The sequence below is a fragment of the Echinops telfairi genome, unplaced genomic scaffold, assembly GCF_000313985.2.
Source record: "Echinops telfairi isolate 266 unplaced genomic scaffold, ASM31398v2 ScPeMD7_23;HRSCAF=83, whole genome shotgun sequence".
Lineage (NCBI taxonomy): Eukaryota > Metazoa > Chordata > Mammalia > Afrosoricida > Tenrecidae > Echinops > Echinops telfairi.
In genome coordinates, this window is record NW_022103920.1 from 63,375,653 (window position 1) to 63,398,123 (window position 22,471).

At 42.4% G+C, this 22,471-nt stretch overlaps 1 non-coding gene across 1 annotated transcript; it reads left to right on the top strand.

Moving 5' to 3' along the window:
• The first annotated feature begins 208 nt into the window (after positions 1-208).
• LOC115869296 lies at positions 209-372 on the top strand. Its single transcript, XR_004046113.1, has one exon. It is a non-coding gene; the product is annotated as a U1 spliceosomal RNA (small nuclear RNA).
• Positions 373-22,471: the final 22,099 nt, after the last annotated feature.

Consider the following 22,471-nt stretch of genomic DNA (forward strand, 5'->3'; position numbering starts at 1 on the left):
GAGAAAAAAGCAGGTGATGCAGAAGAGAGAGGCATCAACTGCTGGGGTGGTTTCCTTGAGTGAGTAGAAGAGATGGTGTCCAGTGGGCAGAAGAGGGGTTGCCCTCATGCAAGGTCACAGAAGACATGCTCAACACATGTTCAAGGAATGAATGAGCTGTCACTGTGGGAGTTTATTTTCACTTTTCTTTCTTCTTAAAAATTAATCAATACTTACCTGGCAGGAGAGATACTATGATCACGAAGGTGGTTTTCCCAGGGCGAGGCTTATCCATTGCACTGCGGATGTGCGAACCCCTGTGATTTCCCCAAATGCGGGAAACTCGTCTGCATAAATTGTGGTAGTGAGGGACTGCCTTCTCACTCTCCTCTGTAAAAAAAAAAAGAAGAAAAAAATTAATCAATTACTTTATTGGGAGTGCTTACAGATATTATAACAATCCATAATTCAATTAGATAAAGCATAATTGTACAATTGCTGCCACCATCAGTTACAAAACATTTTCTTTCTTCTTGAGGTCTTTGATATCAGCTCCCCTTTATCCCCTCCCTTCCCCACCTTATTCCCCAGGAACCCCCACTATTATATATTATTATTATTATTCTGCCATATGCTACACTATCAAACACATTTGTTCACCTACAATTCTATTATTTGTTCCCCTTGAGTGGAGTTATACAGTCATCATTGCTATCAGCTCTCCCTCCGCGCTCCTTCCCTGCCTCTCTTCCTGTACCCTCAGGGAATCATTATTCCTGTTACTGTTTCTGAAAGGGTTATCCTTCTTGGCTTTCATGCATCCAATGATTTTGATTATACAAATGAACATAATCAGGTCTAACAAGATTAATGAGGTAAAACTAAAACCATAACGTTAAGGAGACTAAATATTAAAGAACTAGAGCATAGTTATGAGTTTCATCAGTGCTGTACTGCACCCTGGATATGTCATCCTTTCCATGTGGCCTTTCTGTGAGGGATTGTCCAATTATCTTACAGGTGGGTTTTGGGTCTCTGGTTTGTCTATGCTCCTTCACATCAATTTGATTGCTTGTTTTCAAACTTCTGATACTCATTCCTGTCGACACCTCATGATCACACAAGCTGGTGTGCTTCTTCCATGTGGGCTGTGTTGCTTACCTGCTAGATGGTTGCTTGTTTAACTTCAAGTCTTTAAGACCACAGACACTGTATCTTAATAGCTGGGCACCATCAACTTTCTTCACCACATTTAATTATGCACCCATTTTATCTTCAGTGATTGTGTCAGGAAGGTGAGTATCATACAGTACCACATTATTAGAACAAACCGCTCTTATAGTGACATAAGATTTAAGTAGAGGCCCAAAGTCCATCTGCTTCCTTGTTGCATTTACTATATATATATAGTAAATATATATATACATATACTTTATATATATACACAAATCTTTACATATAAATATCTTTATATATAATACATACACATCTTTATATATACACACAAATACCTTTATATATCTACAAGTACACCTATCTTTATATATTTACATATCAATATTTATACCTGCATATATAATTTTTACTTTCTTCTTTCCTTCTGCCTCTCTATCATGTTTACCCATAGTTCACCTCTCAGTAATTCCTTTCAGATACATTGCAATTGATCAAACACAACCAGGAGAGCTACAGCCCCCTCATCATCATCAATTTTAAATCCCTTGCTATTCCCTGTCATTATTGGCTCACCATTCCTCTCCCCCACCTCCTCTCCACCCCCCTCCCACACCTCCCAACCACCAGTCCCATAGTTGCTGTCTTGGGATTTCTTATCCTGCCTATCTTATATAGATAGACACCAAAAGGAAAAACAAAAACAAGCAAACAAAAAGACCATACAAATAGTTCCAAGTCTAACTGGTGTCCTGACCCAGAGTTGATGAGCATCTCTTGGTTAAATAGTGAGCAGGCCCTGTTATAATACATCTGTCCAATCTCCTTTTCTTCCTGGATTCCGTATTCCAGACCCACTGACCTAACAGCACTTATTCCCTTTTAGTCCTCAGTGTTCATGACCAAAAGGCATGCTCCGACAAGACGCCATTGCTCTTCTGGCAGTGAGGGGTGGAGCAGTCTAGTGGCCCCCTCCCCCACCAACCTCATTATACCTTTAGACTTTCAGTGCAGTGTGGCCCCCTTGAGAGTAACCCCCAACCAGTTCAGATAAGATGCCAAGTGTTGCCCCGAGAGTCAGAAGTCTACAATCTGCATTCCTCAGGGACTTCCTGATTTTGCTCCCATTGCTGGTCTGTTGCATGCCCCTCTTGGTTTGCCCCCATGTGGGGGGGTCAGACTGGCTGCACTCCCTGAACTGCGTCTTCAGAGCTGTCCTCTGTAGCACGGTCATCTAGGGAGGGGATGTCATGTCTTCAGCTGGGGCTGGCCCTGCAGTCCTCTCTGTGAATCACTTTTCTTTTTAGCCTATGTGGTACCTCAGGATGGTAGAGTGAATCCTATTCCAGCATTGTCTTGGGGAAATCACTTAGAATCTCTGACACAGTTCAAACATTTATAAAGTAGACGTAAGAATTATAACTCCCTCATAGGATTGCTTTCACTATTGAATGGGGCAACGACTCCCATTATTTACCAAAGTGCCTGGGTGACGAAAATGGTTAGCATCCTCAGCTGCTAAGAGGCTGGCGGCTTGAGTCCACCCAGAGGCACTTCAGAAGGAAGACCTACTGATTTACTTCCCCACACTCAGTCATTGGAAACCTTATGGAGTACAGTTCTGCTAGGATAGAGAAGGGGCCACCATGAGTCAGAATCTGTCCCTAGCCACTAACAACGACACAGCATGCTGGCATCATTGAGTGTGATAAAGTATTTGAATTGTCTACCAAAGTGTCTGGCACACAGGGGTGGCTAGCTACCATCAAATGGTCCCTCAACTCATGCGGACCTTATACACATTGAAAAGAAATACTAACCAGTTTTGCACCATTCCCTGGACAGTTGTGGGACAAAGAAAGTGTCCCACAAAGTGATCATTTCTATCGCTACCTCTGACTTTGCCTGGGCGTAGCAGGTCTGGGGCCACAGAGCTAGGAACTCACTGGCCCCGGAGAGAAGCATAGCAGTCTCTCTTCTTGCTTTGGCAACACTGCATCCTCCCTTCTACTGGGCCAGCCCGGCTACTCTGCGTGTCTAAAGGAGGAGTCAGAGGCTCCTTTCATCTCCTTTGAAGGCTTCCCTGGAGTCAAGCAGATTGGTGGACAGAGAGGGAACTGCCAGAGAGCAGGAATGGAAAAAAAAAAAAACTGCCAGAGAGCAGGAATGATCTGCTCCTCTGCAGAGGTAACCAAGAGCAGTACCAGCAGGCATTCAATAAACACCTTTCCGAATTGAAGGGGTTATTATCATTTCCCAATGACCCTGAAAGGGTGTGTTAAAGGATGATGTAAAATTTAAGATTAATTAACAATGTTAACCAAGATGGACCCGATTTCAGCTGATTATTATAACTGAATAAATGTTTACAATTTGCCACACTGTATTTCCTAGTCGTCAATCAAAATTCCTTGTCAATGGAACCTAGAGACTTTATTTTGACAAGTTTCACTGTAACATCCAAAGCACTGATTTAGCTGTGACTACCACTTCATGGCTGATAATTTTTGTTGCTTTGGGGGCAATTTAGGGAAAAACAATGGCAATTCTGATTCTACATTGACTAACTTTATTAAGTGGAAGGACCAAATTCTGTGAAAATAGATGAGAAGAGGGATCCTAGGGAGAGCTAACAAGAGGAAAGAGATGATTATGGCACGTCATGTTTGATTAAAAAACAGTAACACAAACTGGAGTCATTGAGAATACAATGGTTTACGAAATCCCCATGACAATATCCCAAGAGCTAGCATGCAATGATATAATTAATTAAGAATATGTTACACTATATTGCCAGCTGTAATCATATCAAACAATTTCTGTTTTTCACATTGACTATAATGTCTATCAACCAATGATAATGCCCCTCAAACCAGAAATTATCAATATTAAACAATATTTCATTTGTTAAATTTTCCAGTGTGGGCTCATTTTCCACTAATATCTTCACACACAGTCATAATCAAGTCATTAGATCTGTCTTAAGTGAATTAAAAGTCTCTGTAGTTGACTTATCATGAACCTGCATTTGTTGCTGCTCTTCTCTGGGTTTGCGCTTTTGCTATAATTGCCTTGATTCTTCTCTATAACTCCATATTATATCATAAAAACAAAGAAAAGTTACGTAAAAATTGTCTAAAGATAATTTTCAAGACTAAGGCTTTTTACTTGTGACTAAATCTTATATGTTTTTGATTCATGACATGTTAGTCTGGCTAGACTAGAGAAATAAATTCATAGACACTCATATGTGTATAAGAAAGAGCTTTATATCAAAGAGCAATTGTATATTATAAAAACATCCCAGCCCAGTCCAGATCAAGTTGATAAGTCCTCTTTAGCCCATATGTCTTGATACCAGTCTAAATTCCTCTTCAGATTTATGCAACACATGCAATGATGCTGAATGCAGGAAGGTCAGAGGCCAGTGGGTGGAAAGTCTTGTGGACCCAGTGGCAGTGGAAGCATTTCGGCACTGGTGTGCGTCTCCATTTGGCTCCTCCAGCTCCAGGGCTCTAGCTCTATCAGCCTAGCTCCATGTGGCTTGTCAATAGGAAGACAAAGCAGAGAGAGCATGTGTCCCATCTCCAGGGAGGGAGACAGGAGTTCCCAGAATCCTCAGGAGAAGGCCAGACCCACACAGAGGCATGATTGGCTATGACCTAATTGACAGGCTAGACTCCACCCCTTCACAAGTTGACAGGAGATTATGTAACTGCCACCCATGAGGTCACAGAACTCTAATAAATATCTTGTTATCCTTCACATCTAGTGATTCTGTTTCTCTGCTCGAATGATACCTTGCATTGTGGGGAGATGAATTAAACTTGGTCCATACTGGACTCTAAGGGTCTGTGAGAGAGCCAGTTGTAGATGTAGAAGAGAGAGGTGGATATTCAGGTGTGGGGATCAGAAGGGAGAGATATATTTAGGACTCATTATTATGTTGGCAACGACGAGGTCATGGGAATGCCTGTATGAGAAAGTATTCCAAAGGGTGTTTAAATCCAATAGAATGGACAACGTTCTATGAGAAACCATGGTCCTCTTGGCTACCGCGGATGCTCACCAGGGAGGGGCTGCGGGGGAGGAGGAGAAGGCACTATGGGGGTGGGGGGGGGCGGTGGTGCTGCAGTGCTGGCGGGCTTTCCCCAGGCGGTGAGCCTCCTGTATTGTAACTCGCACGGGGCTTCCCGCTGCCCTGGCATCGCAGGTGCTCCAGTTCTATGTTGTGAAGCTGCGAAAACTGCAGGTGAGTTGTGTTTATTTTGCTCTCCCAGCATCCGCCCATTCCTGGCCTTGATGAGCCTGCCCTGGCGCATCCGGCAGGTGGGCGTGCGAGGGCGGTAGGTGACTGAGCAATCAGGGGGGCAGTGGGCTCTAGGACTTGCTGAACTGTCTCAGAAAATAGCTTTCCTAGGTGAACGTGGAAAACATTTTCTCCGACAGCTCTTGACACCTTGTAGGCTTTCCTGGAGATCCCTGGGGTTTGGGCTCACCTTTGAATCTGGGAAGTTAGTCATGAATAATTTAGTTTCATGGAATGTTACCTGAGAACTAAGACTCTGGGCTACTAATTAGCCACCTGAGGCCAGAAAAAATTTTGTGTCTTTCTTTTTTTTGTGCTATTTTCTTTCTTTTCTTCACTTTTGCTCTTTGCATAAAAGCATCGTTGTGCAAGACAATTTCCCTGTCGGGAAAAAACACCTGGAGCAATATTTTAAGATATTTTGTATGGCTTTTATTTTGTAGTCGGCCGATAGGCAAGAGATATTTCCATCTGGAAAAGACTCTGAACTGGAAAGTGCCGAGAAGAAATCTCTGTGTGGGGGCTGCTGTGTGCGCGGAAAGTTTGCCGTCAGAGATAAACGAATTACACGGGTTAAAGGACAGTCAAGTGGATGAGTCTTAGCCTCTTGCTCATCCTCACAGGATGCTGGAGACTGAAAAGTATGACTAAGGCCTCCTAGCAATGTCTGGGCCAATGCCCTTTGTCCCCGATTATGTGCCTTCTTTGCTGGCATTTGGCATTCAGACATCTTGAGACTAAATATTAGCTGGTGGCAGGTGGTACAGGTGTTGCCACTGGCTCTGGACCCAAGCAAGTCCTTCACTGCGCACTTGTTCCTTGAACTTTGGTCTCCCACAACCACCGCCAAGGCCGTGCTAGCTTTTCCATGTAGTTGGGAAGTAAAGATGTGGTCTACTGAGATTTCTAGCTGTTCCTTACCACCTATTTGACAGTAGTTCTCAACCTGTGGGTTGCGACCCCTTTGGTGGTTGAATGACCCTTTCACAGAGGTTGCCCAATTCATAACAGTAGCAAAATGACAGTTATGAAATAGCAAAGAAAATAATTTTGTGGTTGGGGGGTCACCACATGAGGAACTGAATTAAAGGGTCGTGGCATGAGGACGGTTGAGAACCACTGCGTCTAGCAGCTCATATCGCCTCTCTTAGCTTTAATGGTCTCTCTTCTGTAAACCACCCCCCCCCCCCACTGCTATGGAGTAGATTCTGACTCACAACGACCCTGTGGGGCAGAGTAGAACTGCCTCTTTGGGTTTCTGAGACTAAATCTTTACAGAAGCAGAAAGCCTCATCTTTTTCCAGTGGAGCTGGTGGTGGTTTTGAACTGCTAACCTTGCAGTTAGTCATCAAATGTGTAGCTCATTATGCCACCTGGACTCTTCCCCTTTGTAAAAGGAGATGAAACAACGGCCACATAGGTTTATAACAATGTGTGTAGAGCTGTTACAGTAGGGCTTGCCACCATCAGAAACACCAAGCTTGTTGCTATCAAGTCAATTTGGATTCACGATGATCCGGTGCACGTCCCCGTGGAGCTGCACTCCAAGGGCTTTCAGTGGCTACATTTGTGCGGCAGCTGACCCCAGACCATTTTCCGGCAGAACTCCAACTGTTTGGGCCACTAGGGACCTTTGACTCAGACTAATCTTATTCTTTGTATCATAGTTCTGAATGGCCACTAGTATACGATTTGAGAAAGATCATCTTTAAAGTGCTGCTATCTGGCTCACAGTACTTGAGAGGACAAGAAAGATTGGGTTCCCTTTCCCCCCAGACACTATGTGGATACGAATTGAGGGGAAACTCAGACCTCCTCTCAAAAAATTGTTCCTCACGCACAGCTCATCGAGTAGGGAGTTTTGAAGAAAACGTTGCTGTGGTGGTGAAGTATCTTGCTAGTATAAATTGGAACTTGGTCTCAGGTGGTATTCTACTTAGCACTCAGTCTTTTCCTCAGCTTCTGTGGAGGCATTTTCGGTGGCAAGTCCCCACTCTTTCAGATGACGTCATGAGAGGATTCCTAAGGCAATCAGAGGAGATGCAGTCTGAAAGTAGGGACTGAGACATAGTAGACCTCAAGAAAGTGGGCCCGAGAGCTGCTGTCGAGTCACAGTGGCTCTGCGCACAACACAGCGGGCCGCCAACCCCCTCCCCGGCCCCAAGTTCCCAGCTTTCAACATCTGCGGCTGCCAATAATCTCAATCTTTCTGACTTTCCCAATTTACATTCCCATTTGCTCAAGGGATCATTGTCCCTGTTTGGGAAGAGCTTCTGGCTGGACACAGCATAAGACTGAACTAAAGACACCGAGCCCCAGCTCCCTTGATCCAGGATTCCATAGCACCAGAGAGTTGGTGGTGGGGGCAACGAGTCTCCAGTACAATTGAGTGAAGAACTTCAAAGGAACAGAGAGACTCAAGGTCCAGATATTCAGCATTCTTGAGCAGCTCGCTTTTTAATATTTCCCTGAAAGTTCAGGAAATAAATTTGTATTCTATTCATAAATCAGCTACCTCAAAGGCCTTTGGGATATACATATTTGTCATGTTGAAATGAAAATGCTTTCTTGTCAGATTTAGACCTGCTCGTGTCTTATCATCATGAGTGCTGGTTTAGTTTTTGTAAAAGACATTTCCTGAGAGGACTCTGCTTTAATCACAAAAGTTAATTGTTATATAGTCTTTTGCCTTGAGCATATGGTGCTTTTTTGCTGGCTACTTACTGGAATTACAGATACTCCTTGTGTGTTTGCTAGAGAAAATTATATTTAAGTGTCATAAGACTTCCTCCAATCTTGACTTCACATTCTTCTTCATATAGCTTCTCAGATTATTTGCTCAGCATACAGATTGAATAAATATGCTCAAAGGATACAAACTGGATGCACACTCTTCCTGATTTTAAACCACACACTCACTGCCATCATGTGCCCAGAGAGGACAGTGGAGAATAGCCTCAGTGGGTTTCTGAGGCTGTACATCTTTACGGGTGTAGAAAGCCTCATTGTCCGTGTCTGCTACTGGATCCAGCTTGAAGCTCTGGCAGCTTCTGTTGATGCACTTGTGCAACAGCTTTTAAATTATCTTCAGCAAAATTTTACTTGTAACGATTTATAAATTTTAGTTGACTGAATGAAGCGATGAAAAATACAAATCTCATTTTCCCCTGTGAAATTTGATGATCTTGAAATAGATACCCTGCCAAACTGTGATAAATCCATTTACATTAGAAAGGAACAAAGGAAATAACAGTATCATGATAGACCCAACTCCTCTGGCTTACATTGTAAATAAAAAGTATAGGCAAACCATACTTTTCAGAAAGATAAATGATGTTATAGTTTTCTTGGAAGATGCAGGAGCAGCTATATTTTCTGAAATAGATGCACCTATATAAGCGCACACTTTTGGTATTACAAATGCTTGTGATTGATCACATAGATGGTCAGCTCAAACTCATTCCTATTCCTAGAAATACCCTGGGAGACACTTCTGATTTTAAGTCCGTAACAGAGTCCTGGTTTGCTAGCAGTTCAGGAAGATTGGGAGAGTAGTTCTTTGAGGGAATACAGGAAGACCTACTAAAAATAAACTTCTTCCATCTTAACTTTCATAGTAGTGAGACTTCCATCATTAGGAATCTATCTGTATTAGACTCTTTTTGGTTGTTGTTGTTTCATTTCTTGTGTTTGTTTCACAGAGCATGTTCTCCAGATCCTCTGTGTCTAGAGCAGATAATATGTAACCTGATACATATAGGAAATGCCCATCATTTTGGGAAGGCTGTAGAAATTAATCATTGACTAAATTGGTAGGAGGAAACAAAGAGGAAGCGGTAGTTTGAGGAGAAACTTAGGAAGACAATGATCTTGAAATAATAAGACCAAGGAAGCATTTTCTCACCTGATATTAGTTCATAGACTCACATACAATACAAGTTGTCCTCCTGAAAAATGTAAGTGAGCCCTTGCTGTCGGAGTTAATTTTGGATAAACAAATGAATTTTGTTTGGGGATATACTGGTATATTGTTTTGGTTTACACCAAAGCACCACAAATTAAGAGGCCAAAGCAGCTCTCAGTAAAGTAGGTATAAAGCAGCCCAAGGTGTAAGGGCATCCCCTCATTACATAATAACCATCTCCAAGAAGCGCAAGTAACCTCAGAGATTTCTCTGAATGTGTTTGGTTTTGCTTTTAAAAAAATGTTTATGTTGTTCTTGAAGAGACATAGCTTTGTCTCTGAACTAAAAGAGGCAGCGCCCCATAGCCTCAGGGACTAAGGAGATTCAGTTGGAAATTGGGCCCTTGGGGGATGGAGGGGCAAATATGTTAATGAGTTCTTTGGAAAAGAGATCCCTCAAATAGAGAGAGGCAGGGAGGGGAACCCACTGGGGGATAGGTAGAAAATTCTCTCCACAATGATAGATTTTGCATAAAGAAAGAAGAAAAATTATTCTCTAATCTGACTCCCCCTGACCCAACCCATAGCCACACTCCTTTTTCTCAAACTTAAATGTGTGATTCCAAAGTCACAAATATATTTTAGCATTATTGATATTCATAAGTGGGCTTAATCTTTCCCATCTATGTACTTTAAAAAAAAGCAATTTTGGTAATTATGTCTACCTTAAAAGTAACCCATATTTGTGCTTGAAATTTTGGAAAACAGACAAATATATAATGAAGAAAGAAATTACTCAGAATCCCATCAAATAATATTTTGATGTTTATCTTGTCACTTTTTTTTACTAATATACATATTTTCAAAAGTGAAAATGCAATTATACTACATATTTTGTTTCATGACTTGCTTTTTTTCCACTAAATTTACTCTGCACCATCTATTTTTCCATATTATTAAATGGTTTTATGAGAATTAAAAAAAAAACCTATCTAGTAATTTAGAGGCGATCTGGTGGTGTAGTGGACCACAACTGGGCTGCTAACTGCAAGTTCAGGAGCTCGAAACCAGCAGCTGCTCCTCAGGAGAAAGATTTTCAACGTCTTAGAAAACCACAGAGGCAGTTCTACTCTGCCCAATAGGTCACTAGAGGTTAAAATGAACTCATTGGCACTACATTATTTTTGAGCGACAAAGTATTTTTATCTATGCATGTGTCAATATTTATTTAACTATTTCCATATTGTTGAGCATTTGTATTTTCTTTTTATTTCAGTGTGGACATTTGCTTTAATTTTAAATAGGAACATAATAAAACTGATGACGTCAAGGGGTTCATATAGAAAAAGAATGTTTGGAAACTGTGGTAGTAAGTGTACAACTCTGCTGGACCTGACTGAACTATGGAATGATTTGATATATGTATCCATCAAAATTAATAAAACAACAACAACAACTTCAGGTGTATTCTTTTTTTGTTTGTTTGTTTGTTTTTTTTTCTTTTTTAACATTTTATTAGGGGCTCATACAACTGTTATCCCAATCCATACACACATCAATTGTGTAAAGCGCATTTGTACATCGTTTCTCAAAACATTTTCTCTCCATTTAAACCCCCGACATTAGGTCCTCATTTTTCCCCTCCCTCCCCGCTCCCCCCTCCCGCATGAGCCCTTGATAGTTTATAAATGGGTATTTTGTCATATCTTGCCCTGTCCGACGTCTCCCTTCATCCACTTTTCGGTTGTCTGTCCCCCAGGGAGGAGGTCACACACAGTTCCATGTAATCGGTTCCCTCTTTCCTACCCATTCTCCCTTTACCCTCCCTGTTTCGCCACTCACACCACTGGTCCTATAGGGCTCCTCCATCCTGGATTCCCTGTATTTTCAGTTCCTATCTGTACCAGTGTACCTCCTCTGGTCTAGCCAGTCTTGCAAGATAGAATTCGAGTCATGGTAGTGGGAGCGGGGAGGAAACCCTTAGGAACTAGAGGAAGGTTGTATTTCTCATCATTATTACATTGCACCCTCACTGGCTCATCTCCTCCCCGAGACCCCTCTGCAAGGGGATCTCCAGTGGCCTACTAATGTGCTTTGGATCTCCACTCTGCACTCCCCCCATCATTCACTATGGTAAGATTTTTTGTTCTGATGATGCCTTACATTCAGGTGTATTCTTAAACAAGGTTGTTACCCCTGCTCCTAAGAAATAAACTCACTAATCAGTCAACCTCCATTTGTCTGTCAGTTTGTCTTACTGTGATGGCTTGTGTCTTCCTGTGATGCTAGAAGCTACGTCACTGGCATTTCAAATACTAGCAGGGCCACCAAAGGGATTAGGCGTCAGCAGAGCTTCCAGACTAAGAATTAACTACGAAGAAGGAATAGGCTGTCCACTTCCGAGGAATTAGACACTAAAAACCTTGTGGATGGCATCAACATTTTGTCATAGACTGATAACCGTATGAACAGAAGCAGAACACCATCAGAGATTGTGCCAGAAGATGAGCTCATCAGATCGGAAGAGACTCACAATATGGTGGAGGAAGAGCTGCATCTCAAAGTAGAGTCGACTGTAAGGACGTGGATGGAGCCAAAGCTGTGCACGTAAAGCCTCAGGACCTTTGTTTGCGGATGGGGCAATTTAAATTTGATTTAAAATGAGAAGTAATAGCCGCTAACAATTAATGATTCGAATTTGGAATATACAAAGTATGAATCTAAGAAAACTGGAAGTTGTCAGAAAGGAAGAGAAGCACATGAAGATCAACATTCTGGGTGTTAGTGAGCTGAAAGGACTGGTATTGGCCATTTTGAATCCGAAAATCATGTGGTTTCCTATGCCGCGATGACCAAGAGAAATGTCGGTGCACCCATTGTCAAAAAGGACATTTCAAGATCAATCTTGAAGTACAAGGTTGTCTGTGATAGGATAATATCTTTCTGCATACAAGGAAATCCAAACAACACAACTATTATCCAAATTTATGAACCAACCATGAAAGCTAATGATGCACAAATCTCTGAAGAATTCTACCAAAGTCTTCAGTCTGAAACTGATCAAACATGCACTCAAGATGCAGTGGTAATTATTGGTAGTTGAAATTCAAAGTTGGAAACAAAGAGGATGGAACAGTAGTTGGAAAATATGGTCTTGGTGATGGAAAAAAAGCTGGACTTTGTCTGATAGACTATTCCAGACCAATGCCTTCTTCAGGTGGAATACACAGAAATTAACTAGACTCCATCTGTGGAAGAGATTATGGAGAAGCTCAATTTCAGATGCAGAAACCAGGCCAGGGGCCGAGTGTGGAACAGACCAGGACTTGCTCATATAGAAGTTCAGACTGAAGCTGAAGGAAATGAAAATAAGTCCACGAGGTCTACAATACAACCTGGAGGATGTCCCGTCTGAATTTTGAGAACATCTCAAGAACAGATTTGACACGTTGACCCTAATGACAGAAAACTTGGTGAGCTATGGGATGACGTCATGAAATCATTCATTTAAGCCTCTGGTGAATTCCCCTTTGACTATGGATCAGAGATGGAAAGGCCTTGTTACCATACAGAGTCCATTCCAGGGTGGATGACTGTAACTGTAGTGAGGTCAAAATGTGACTCCTTGTCCCTGGCCTCCCTCTTAACTCAATGTATACTTGTGCCAGTTTTTAATATTTTCTTCTTTGTTTTCTATTGAGGTTTTACTCGCTATCATAGTGTCAGTGACACTGGCCCATTTTCTTGTGTTCTGTCTTGATTTTGTATGATTTTCTGTATATATTATGCAGAATAGGTAAACCTATAGAGACAACGACTGAGAGAATAAATTCAAAGGGACATGACAGGGGAGGCTGACAGGAAATGGGGAACTAACAAAATGTTAGTTGTTAGAGAACAAGGAAGAAGAAATGTCCTGGAACTGATTGTGGTGATGGTTACTTGCACAACTCTTATGAATGTGCTTGAACTACTGAAATATATATGTGAATTTCATGTCAGTGAAATGGTTAAAAATTAAAAAAAATGAAACTAAAAACAGAATACCATCCATGAAGAAAGCAAAAGCCCATTACAAAGAGGAAAGAAAGAAAAGATCAAAGTAGATGTCAGAAGAGACTCTGAAACTTGCTCTTAAACATAGTGTAGCTAAAGTTCAAATGATGACGTCAAAGACCTGAACAGAAGATTCCAAGGGCAGCTCAAGAAGACAACATAAAACCTCATAATAAAATGTGCAAAAACCCCGCGTGAGAAAACCCCAAAGGAAGACCAGACGCAGCATAGCTCCACTTGAAAGAACTGAAGAAAGATTAAAGCCTCAAATTGCAATCTTGAAAGATTCAATAGGCAAAATATTGAACCATGCAGGAAGCCTCAAAAGAAGAGGAAAGAATACACAGAGGCCTTGTCCTAAGAAGAACCAGTCGACACTCCACTATTGCAAGAGGTAGTAAGTATACGAGTAAGCCCAATGGTACTGAAGGAAGCAGTCCAAGCTGCACTGCAAGCATTCTCTGAAAACAAGGCTCCGGGAATTGATGGAATGCCAATTGATATGCTTTTACAAGCTGATGAAACACGGGAACACTCACTCATCTGTGCCAGGACATCGGGAACACAGCTACGTGGATAACTGACTGGAAGAGATCTATATTTGTACCCATTTCAAAGAAAGTTGACCCAACAGAATGCTCCAATTATAGAAGAATATCATTAATACCACATGTAAGTAAAATTTTGCTGCAGATCACCCAACAATGGTTGCAGCATTACATTGACAAGCACTGGGTTCAGAAGAAAATGTGAAACATCATTGCTAATGTCCAATGTCTTGGCAGAAAGCACAGAATACCAGAAAAATGTGTTTACTTGTGTTTTACTATGTCAAGGCATTTGATTGTGTGGGTCATAACAAACTATGGATAACCTTGAGAAGATGGGAATTCCAGAATATTCCATCGTGCTTTTGAGGAACTTATACACCGGTTAAGAGGCAGTTGTGCAAAGAGAGCAAGGGACAACTGCATAGCATAAAATCAAGAAAGGTGTGCATCGGGGTCATAGCCTCTCATCGTATCTATCCTGTTTATATGCTGAGAAAACCATCTGAGAAGCTGGCTTATATGAAGAAACATGCAGCACCAGGCTTGGAGGAACCTTATTAACAATCTGCCAAATGCAGATGGTGCATCTTTGCTGACTGGAAGTGAGGAGGACTTGAAGCACTTGCTGATGAAGATCAAGGACTGCAGCCTCTAAGCTGGATGACAACTCAATGTCATGAAAACAAAATCCTCACAACTGGACCAATAGATAACATCATGATAAATGGAGACAAAACGGAAGTTTTCAAGAAATTTGTCTTGCTTGTATCTATAATCTATGCTCATGGAAGCCGCAGTCAGAGACCACGTGATGTATTTAATTGGGTAAATCTGCTGCACAAGACTTCTTTAAAGTTTTGCAAAGTAAGGATGTTACTTTGAGGACTAAGGTGTGTCAGACCCAAGCGGTGCTATTTTCAATGGTCTCCCATGCGTGTGACAGTTGGACATTGAAGAGGGAAGACCAAAGAATGGCTGCATTTGAATTGTGGTGCTGGCCAAGAATATTGAAGGCACCATGGACTGCCAAAAGGTGCAACAAATCTGTCTTGGAAGAAGTATAGTCAGAATTCCCAATCTTAGCAAAGACGATGAGCCCTCATCTCACGCACTTTGGACATGTTGTCAGGAGGACATCATACTTGGTAAAGCAGAGGGACAGCAAACATGTAGAAGGCCTGGATAAAATGGATCGACACGGCGACTCTAAGAACAGGCTCAAACAGCAGAGCAATGGTGAGGATGGTGCAGGACCAGGTGGGGTTTCCTTTGGTCGTACAGAGGCTCACCATGAGTTGGGACTGACTGGATGAGGCCAAAACCCAGCAGTCATTCAAAACGTCTCTTGACAACAGGACATTTTCTCGGCTCTTGTGAAAGTGGAGAAGGCTTTTGTAGATGGTTTTCAAGAGGGAGATGGGAGGGGGTAGGTGATGGAGTATGGGGAAGTTTGGGGGTGGTTCTCCTTAGTATTTAGTCATGGAATTAAATTAAAATGCTTAGACTATTTAAAGGACGTGAAAATTGTAAGTGGATGCATTTCGAGCTGTGCTTGACAAGTGGAATGGGGTCGTCGTTGTTAGGTGTCATTACGTTGACCTATCTGAGGACCAATGGGGCAGAGTAGAACTGCCCCATAGAGGTGCTTAGGCTGTAATTGTTCACCAGAGCAGATCACCAATTTTTTTCCTCCCGCAGTCACTAGTGGGTTTGAACCACCAACCTTTCAGGTACCAGCTGATTGAATAACCACCACACCACCAGGTATCCTTTAGGGTGGTATTAAGCAAAAAACAAAACTCACTGCCATTGAGTTTACCCTATAGGACAGGGTAGACTATCCCTGCATTTCTGAGAATGTAACTCTGTAGGGGAGTAGAAAGCCCCATCTTTCCCCCACTAAATGAGTTAAAAAAAAACTTCATTGCCATGGAGTTGAAGCCGACTCCTAATGACCCAATGGGACACAGTAGAAGGACTGCCCCTGAGCTCCACAGACACGCCTGCTAATGAGAGTAGAAAGCCGGTCTTTCTCCTGAGGGGCAGATGGCGTCACTGCTGGCCTTGCGGAGCACAGCCCAACATGACCACAGCTCCACCATGGCTCCAAGAGTGGCGTCAGGTGGTGGTAAATATGTTATCCAAAATAGAACTCAAGTGCTGAGGTTGAGGGTGAGTTGTGCAAATCTGACCTTTGATTGATGAAGTACAAATGACAACAGGTTATTATGCATTCTTGTCTACTCTCACTCTGGAGACACCCCCACCCCTCCCCAACAAAATACCAACCCACTCCTAATGAGTCCATTCAGACGCATAGTGACCCTAACTAGGGTTCCTGAGGTTGTAAGTCTTTATGGGCCATTCTTCTACAGAACTTCTGGTGGGTTTGAACCGCTCACCTTGTGCTTCGCAGTCTAACACTTACAGGACAGCACCACTAAGGTTCCTTTACACCTCCGCAGCAGGGGGAGAATTGAGGCAGTTGTTTTTTTTCTGTTTAGGCCAAAGTCAGTTTTTCACGTTTAGCTCTTGTGCTTGCTTTTCCCTGGATCTATTCAAACTTTTCCTGAAATATTGGAGCCACGAGTTTAGACGTCAAGTTTGTTAAACTTCTCTAGGTCTCAACAAGAATGAATTAACTTCCCCTGGTCATACCTGCTTACTTGCAATTCTTAAGATTTAAATTTCTTCTACCCTGTGTTATAAAAATGTGTTTCTACCGCCTAGTGGTTAGGGCATGGGCCTCCTTGCTATTGTGTTGTAGAGACTGACATAGGCTCTCTGCAAATATTTGCAGTAAGATAAAAACGGAATAAACAAAACACCGGAGATAAGATAAAGCACTTGGACAACATAGACTTTTGTGTCTTTTAATTTCCTCTGTTTTCTCCCTCTATTTCACCTGTGCGTATTTCCATTCTCCTTATCAATGACGTAGGAGTAGGAGATTTAATTTACAGTTTATTCAGAGTTCTTGTAATCTTGGGAGGAAAGAAGCTACAAGAACAAAATCTAATTAAATATGTAACATTAGGTGGATGGAACATGTTAAACATCAACTACAACTGATAATAAAATTAAAAAACAAAACAAAACCATGAACAAATATCCTTTGCTTTAAATCTTTGTAGATTAAAGGCTGGCTGGCATTTTCTGTGGGTACTCTTTGTCCTGACTCATCCGCCCCTCCAGGTTTACAGAAGAACTGAGGGGAAATTGAGCATGTGTGGGGTGAGTGCCAGGTGAAAAGAATTCCCTCGTGGGTACGAATGTGCTTTTACATCTAGGGGGAATTTTGCTACTAGATTTAATTGAATTTGTTATTTTGTAGAGTACTTGAAACACAAGGGACGTTTCGCTTGAGGGGGAAAAATGAGGACCTGATGCCAGGGGCTTACGTGGAGAGCAAATGTTTTGAGAACGATGAGGGCAATGGATGTACAAATGTGCTTTACACAATTGATGGATGTATGGATTGTGATAAGAGTTGTATGAGCCCCTACTGAACTTATTATTTTTTTAATCAGAGAAACACGATTCCATATAACTCCCAAGTGACCCGAGAGACATATAATCTAAAATGTATCTAATTCCTATGCTTGCTTCAGTAAACCCGTGTGAGGTACTTACCGTGTGCGAGGGTTCCTGAGAGACAGTTCGGGGCACAGATGGAGAACGGTGACACTTTTCTCCAGGAAGCGCACCCTTCCGTAGGTTTAGCACAACTGCCCCCCTGGAGATTTCTAGACTGCAACCTTTAAGGGAGCGGATCTTTGCCAGATATTACTCCCAGAGACTGTGGGTGGGCTGAAACCCCTGACGTAAGTTGGGGTTCATACTTAATCTAGCTCTCCACTAATGCACCACCTGGGCGCCTTTTCACAAACACCTTGGGAGCAGGGCTAGGTAACCCGCCCTCCTCCGGTCTGGGGTTGACCTTGGGCTGCTAGGCGTTGAAGTAGACTCCACAGCACCTAACAATGACAGATGCCATTTTCTATCTAAAAACAAAGCCCCAAACCACTGAACCCGTTGACACCGAATTGGTTCTGACTCCCCGACCCTATACAAGAGGGTAGAGCTGCCTCTTAGAGTCTCCAAGACAAGACTCTCGCCAGGGGCAGACTGCCCCATCTTTACTTCTCAGCAGCTCGTGCCTTTGATCTGCAGGGCACTTTACCAGAGAGCCTCGAATATTCCAATGGTTGATGAAATGGCACGTTTACAAATGGCCAATCTGAAACTGAGCGAAGCGCTGGCTCCCAGGGAACTCACTGGCGCCACCAGTGTGGGCCCTCCTGCTTTACCCACCGCCCTCCCCCGACTTGTACAGCCAATGTTCTCGTTCCTCCCAGCCTGAATCACAGCTCTGGCAGCTTGGAGAAAGCCACTACTTCTTTAGCCATGCAGTGATGGCACCAAGGGTGTAGGAAACAAAAGCCAACACACACACACACACACACACACACACACACACACACACACACACACGCAGACCATAGTTGTAAACTTTGTGGGGGTGTCGCAGATCCGTGTCAGAATCTAATGGCAATGTCTGGAGTCATTTCTCAGCACATTGCAATACAGGCCACTTCACCGTCAAGTTCAGACCTCCGGAGGCCCACGGTGGATAAAAGCCAAATCCATCTCCACCCTACAACTGACCCCCTTTCTTTCATCTGCAATAGCTACCCCAATGAATGAGACCGTCCCTGAGCACAAGCGAGGGGACTCAGGAAACACACAGCTAGCTCATGCTCCACTCGCCTTAAAGGTGACAAACTACGGCATTCAAAGTAATGGATGATGTAGGACTAAGTGATTCCTTTTTCCCAACAAAAGTTGAAAACTTTAATGATTCTTACATTTCAAATGATAAAACTCTAACACAATCTCTGACAATGAGCTAATATAAAATACCCATTCCTGATGCTGACAGGAGGCTTTTGTTTGACATGTCATAGCTTTTTCGATAGTGGAGAGATTCAGGGATTTGTAGGGATAATGGAAAGCACACCCATTGCTGTGTATTGTGAAAACAGAGACTGATTTGTGAGCAAGGCAAAGAAATCCGGTTGGTCTGCTATCCTTTACTTTTACATTATTCCTTCTTGCCTTTCTCAACGATCTTTGCTTTTCTTTCCTACATTTGACTGAGGCTATTGATCTAGGAAACACTAAAGATGTATTAGATTATCAAAGGGAAATAACTTTTTCAAACACCCAGCAAAGTTTATGGGGTTAGGGGAATCCCCCCAGGAGTTTGGAAATGTGATCTTTTAGAAAATATCAGAGACCTTTAAGAAAATTATCTGATTTTTTTGTTTCAAATCTGACTTACTATTTACTACAACCAAGCTCAAACATCGCTGGTAAAGAATTTCCTTCCCAAAAGACCATCAAAAAGCCTTCATATCAAGGTTTGTTTTGTTTTGTTAAATTATGATTTTAGAGCTCATGCTGGTTTCCTAATTTCTTATTTCTTAACTCCCTAAACTAAGGTTCTGAATACCGAGGATCAGAACAAGGCAAGTTGGAAAAGACTTTCAAAATCCTGGACAGAGAACGCTCTGGAGTCCCTGGGTAGAGAAGATGGTTCAAGTGCTCAGTTGTTAGCTGGAATACTGGAGGTCTGAGGCCACCCACAGCACCTTGGAAGAAAGGCCTGGTAATCTACTTCTGAAACACCAGCCTTTGAAAGCCCTCTGGAGGGCAGCTCTGCTCCGACACACTCCCTGAGAAGTCCGGGCTCAGGAAGCACACAGCTCAGTGCTCCTGCTCAGCCCGTTAGAAAGGTAACAAAACGCGGCCATGCACAGTAATAGTCACCAACGCTTGGTGGTTGTAGGGCTGAGTGATTGTTTCCACAACAAAAGCTGAAAATTTTACTAAATGTACTACATAAAATATTACTGCAGTTACCACAGTAAAATAGTAGCAAACCTCTGAGAATAACGCTATTATCAGATACCTATAGGAATAGCTGCAGACAGGCATTAGACTTGACTCCGTGACAACATGTATAGAAACGTAATGACCGCAGCACTGTGGACACCACGCCTTGCACTGACTCAGTCTTCCTGGCAGAATGGCTTTCTTTAGCAGTTTCTTCAAATGGGCTCCAACCCCCACATTAACGATTAAATGTGTTAACAATTTTATTAAAACAACGAACAATTTTAACCAGAAAGATGCAATCACTTAGGAAAATTGTGCAGAGATCAGGGCTACACCCTGCATATCACTGCTATTGAATTGATTCTGACTCATAAGCTCCCATAGTAATTAAAAATGAGGTACCGGAACCTCAGAGAGATGCTCAGAGAAAATAAATTTGGGGAAAATCGCTGCTGATCGAACTCATCAGAAGCTAATTTCCCTTAGTGCTCATTCTTATCTTAGGTCTTTTGAAAATTAGAATCTACCCATCTTCTAGTTGGATAGTAAGCCCCTTATGTAAAGACTGTAGTTTCCAAGCTTCCTTGTACTGGGCCTTGCCATAAGATGTGAATGGAAGTATCATGTGCAAGTCATCATGTGTACTAAATTTATAAATGCAAGTTAAAATATCTAAATGAGCTAATTAACTTAGCTTGTAATGAAGACCAAACATTCATCAAAGTCCTTTAAAAATTATTTTTAACCTTCCCATATAGCGCTGCAGGAGAAAGTTGGGACTTCCTACTGCTGTAAGATTCACAGTCTCAGAGACTCACCGGAGCAGCTCTGCTCTGTCCTAGGGGGTTGTTATGAGTTGGCATGGACTGGATGGTGGTGAGTTAGACCATAGAACATCACAAGGTTTGTGAATTTAGTCTATGAATTTTGAACTTTAATAAACTTTATATTAAACTACTGATTAAAAGCGGACAGCCTGTTTTCAATATCCTACACTGTTAACACTTCCAAATTTCAAATAGGCATGAAAAATGAGATGTGACCTTCCCGTAGATCTAAATCATGGAAATTCACAGTGCCCACACTTTCATGTACTCTCTTTATCAAATCCCCAGGCAGATGTCAGCTGCCTGAGACAAGAGATAATAATAAATTCTTCCCTGTGAAATCAATTAAAACTGTATGCAGTGGCAATTGACTCATCTTTTCTTTGTTCTTGGAGAACAAGTGGAAGTTTTCAGTTCAGAGATGACAGCACCACATCTCTGAGGTCGTTAATAATTTCAGAGTGATCACGGATACCACATTTTAAAGATTCTGACCTTTACAGAAAGAACCAAGGGGTCAAAGTGAATATGCCGGACAGTTAAAAGACCTGCCTTAGACATTGTTTTTTTTCATATACATGAGGCAAAATGTTGATCAAGATGCACATATTAAGTCATGAAGAGACAATGCCTGTCTCGTTTAAAAGGACACTAGGGAGTAGATTAGCTTACCCTTACACTGAACATAGTCTTACAAACAAATGAAATCACCATTATCTGAATACTCTCCTTTAAACTGGTCCATTTTACTTCGGAGCCACATGTTTGAGCTGAAAGAGCTGCACGTGGAGTCGGTTTGCCCGGCCCGCCTTCCTCTGTAAGCGTGTGGCCTCGGGACAGTAGCACCAGCTCCAAGCAAGCCGCAGACACGTCCACAGACAATGGTCATCCTGTCGCCCATCAGGCCCGCCGGAGCACCTGCCCTTCTTCCTCTCACCAGCCTGCACACAGCTCACCAACCACTGACGCCCACGGATTTTACTTCCTAATGCTTACCTGCTAGTTCTCTTTGCCCACGCAGAACTTTCGTGGGAACCTGTCATAAGTGTCCCTGATTCCAGTCATCTCCCTCACTGCCATTGAGTCATTCAGAGTCGTAGTCATTCGGAGTCACAGTCGATTTTGAGTCGACCCTATAGGACAGGGCAGAACTGCCCCTGTGAGTTTCAGAGACAAAATTTTTTTTTATGGGAGTAGAAAGCCCTGTGTTTATTCTCAGGAGCTGAACTACTGACCTTGCTGTTAGCATCCTCCTGCATAATCACTTAACCACCAGGGCTCCTTTCAAAATCATTCTCCTCAACTCGACTATAATTAGCACAAACTTAATCGCACCTCTTCGTGGCTGAAAGCCTTTCAATGACTGGTCTAGAATGAGCTATATCCTGAAGAAGGGCATTTGTTCTCAGAGTTGGCTGCCATTTGCATCAGTTTAGACCAGTGGTTCTCAACCTTCCTAATGCCTTGACTCTTTCATACACTTCCTCATGTGGTGGTGACTCCCCAACCATAAAATTATTTTCATTGCTACGTCATAACTGTAATTTTGCTACTGCTATGAATCAGGCGACCCCTGGGGGTCGTGACTCACAGGTTGAGAACCACTGCTATGTGTCATAGAGCTCGCGAGAAGAAGGTCTAGAAACATCTGCTTGAGGTGTATTCTGTATTCTGTACATGTTAGGTCTGTGATTTGGACTTCATCCCTCGGTTTCATCATCAATCAAATGAGAACAAAAAGTCTCAACACCATAATTCAAATGCATCAAAGT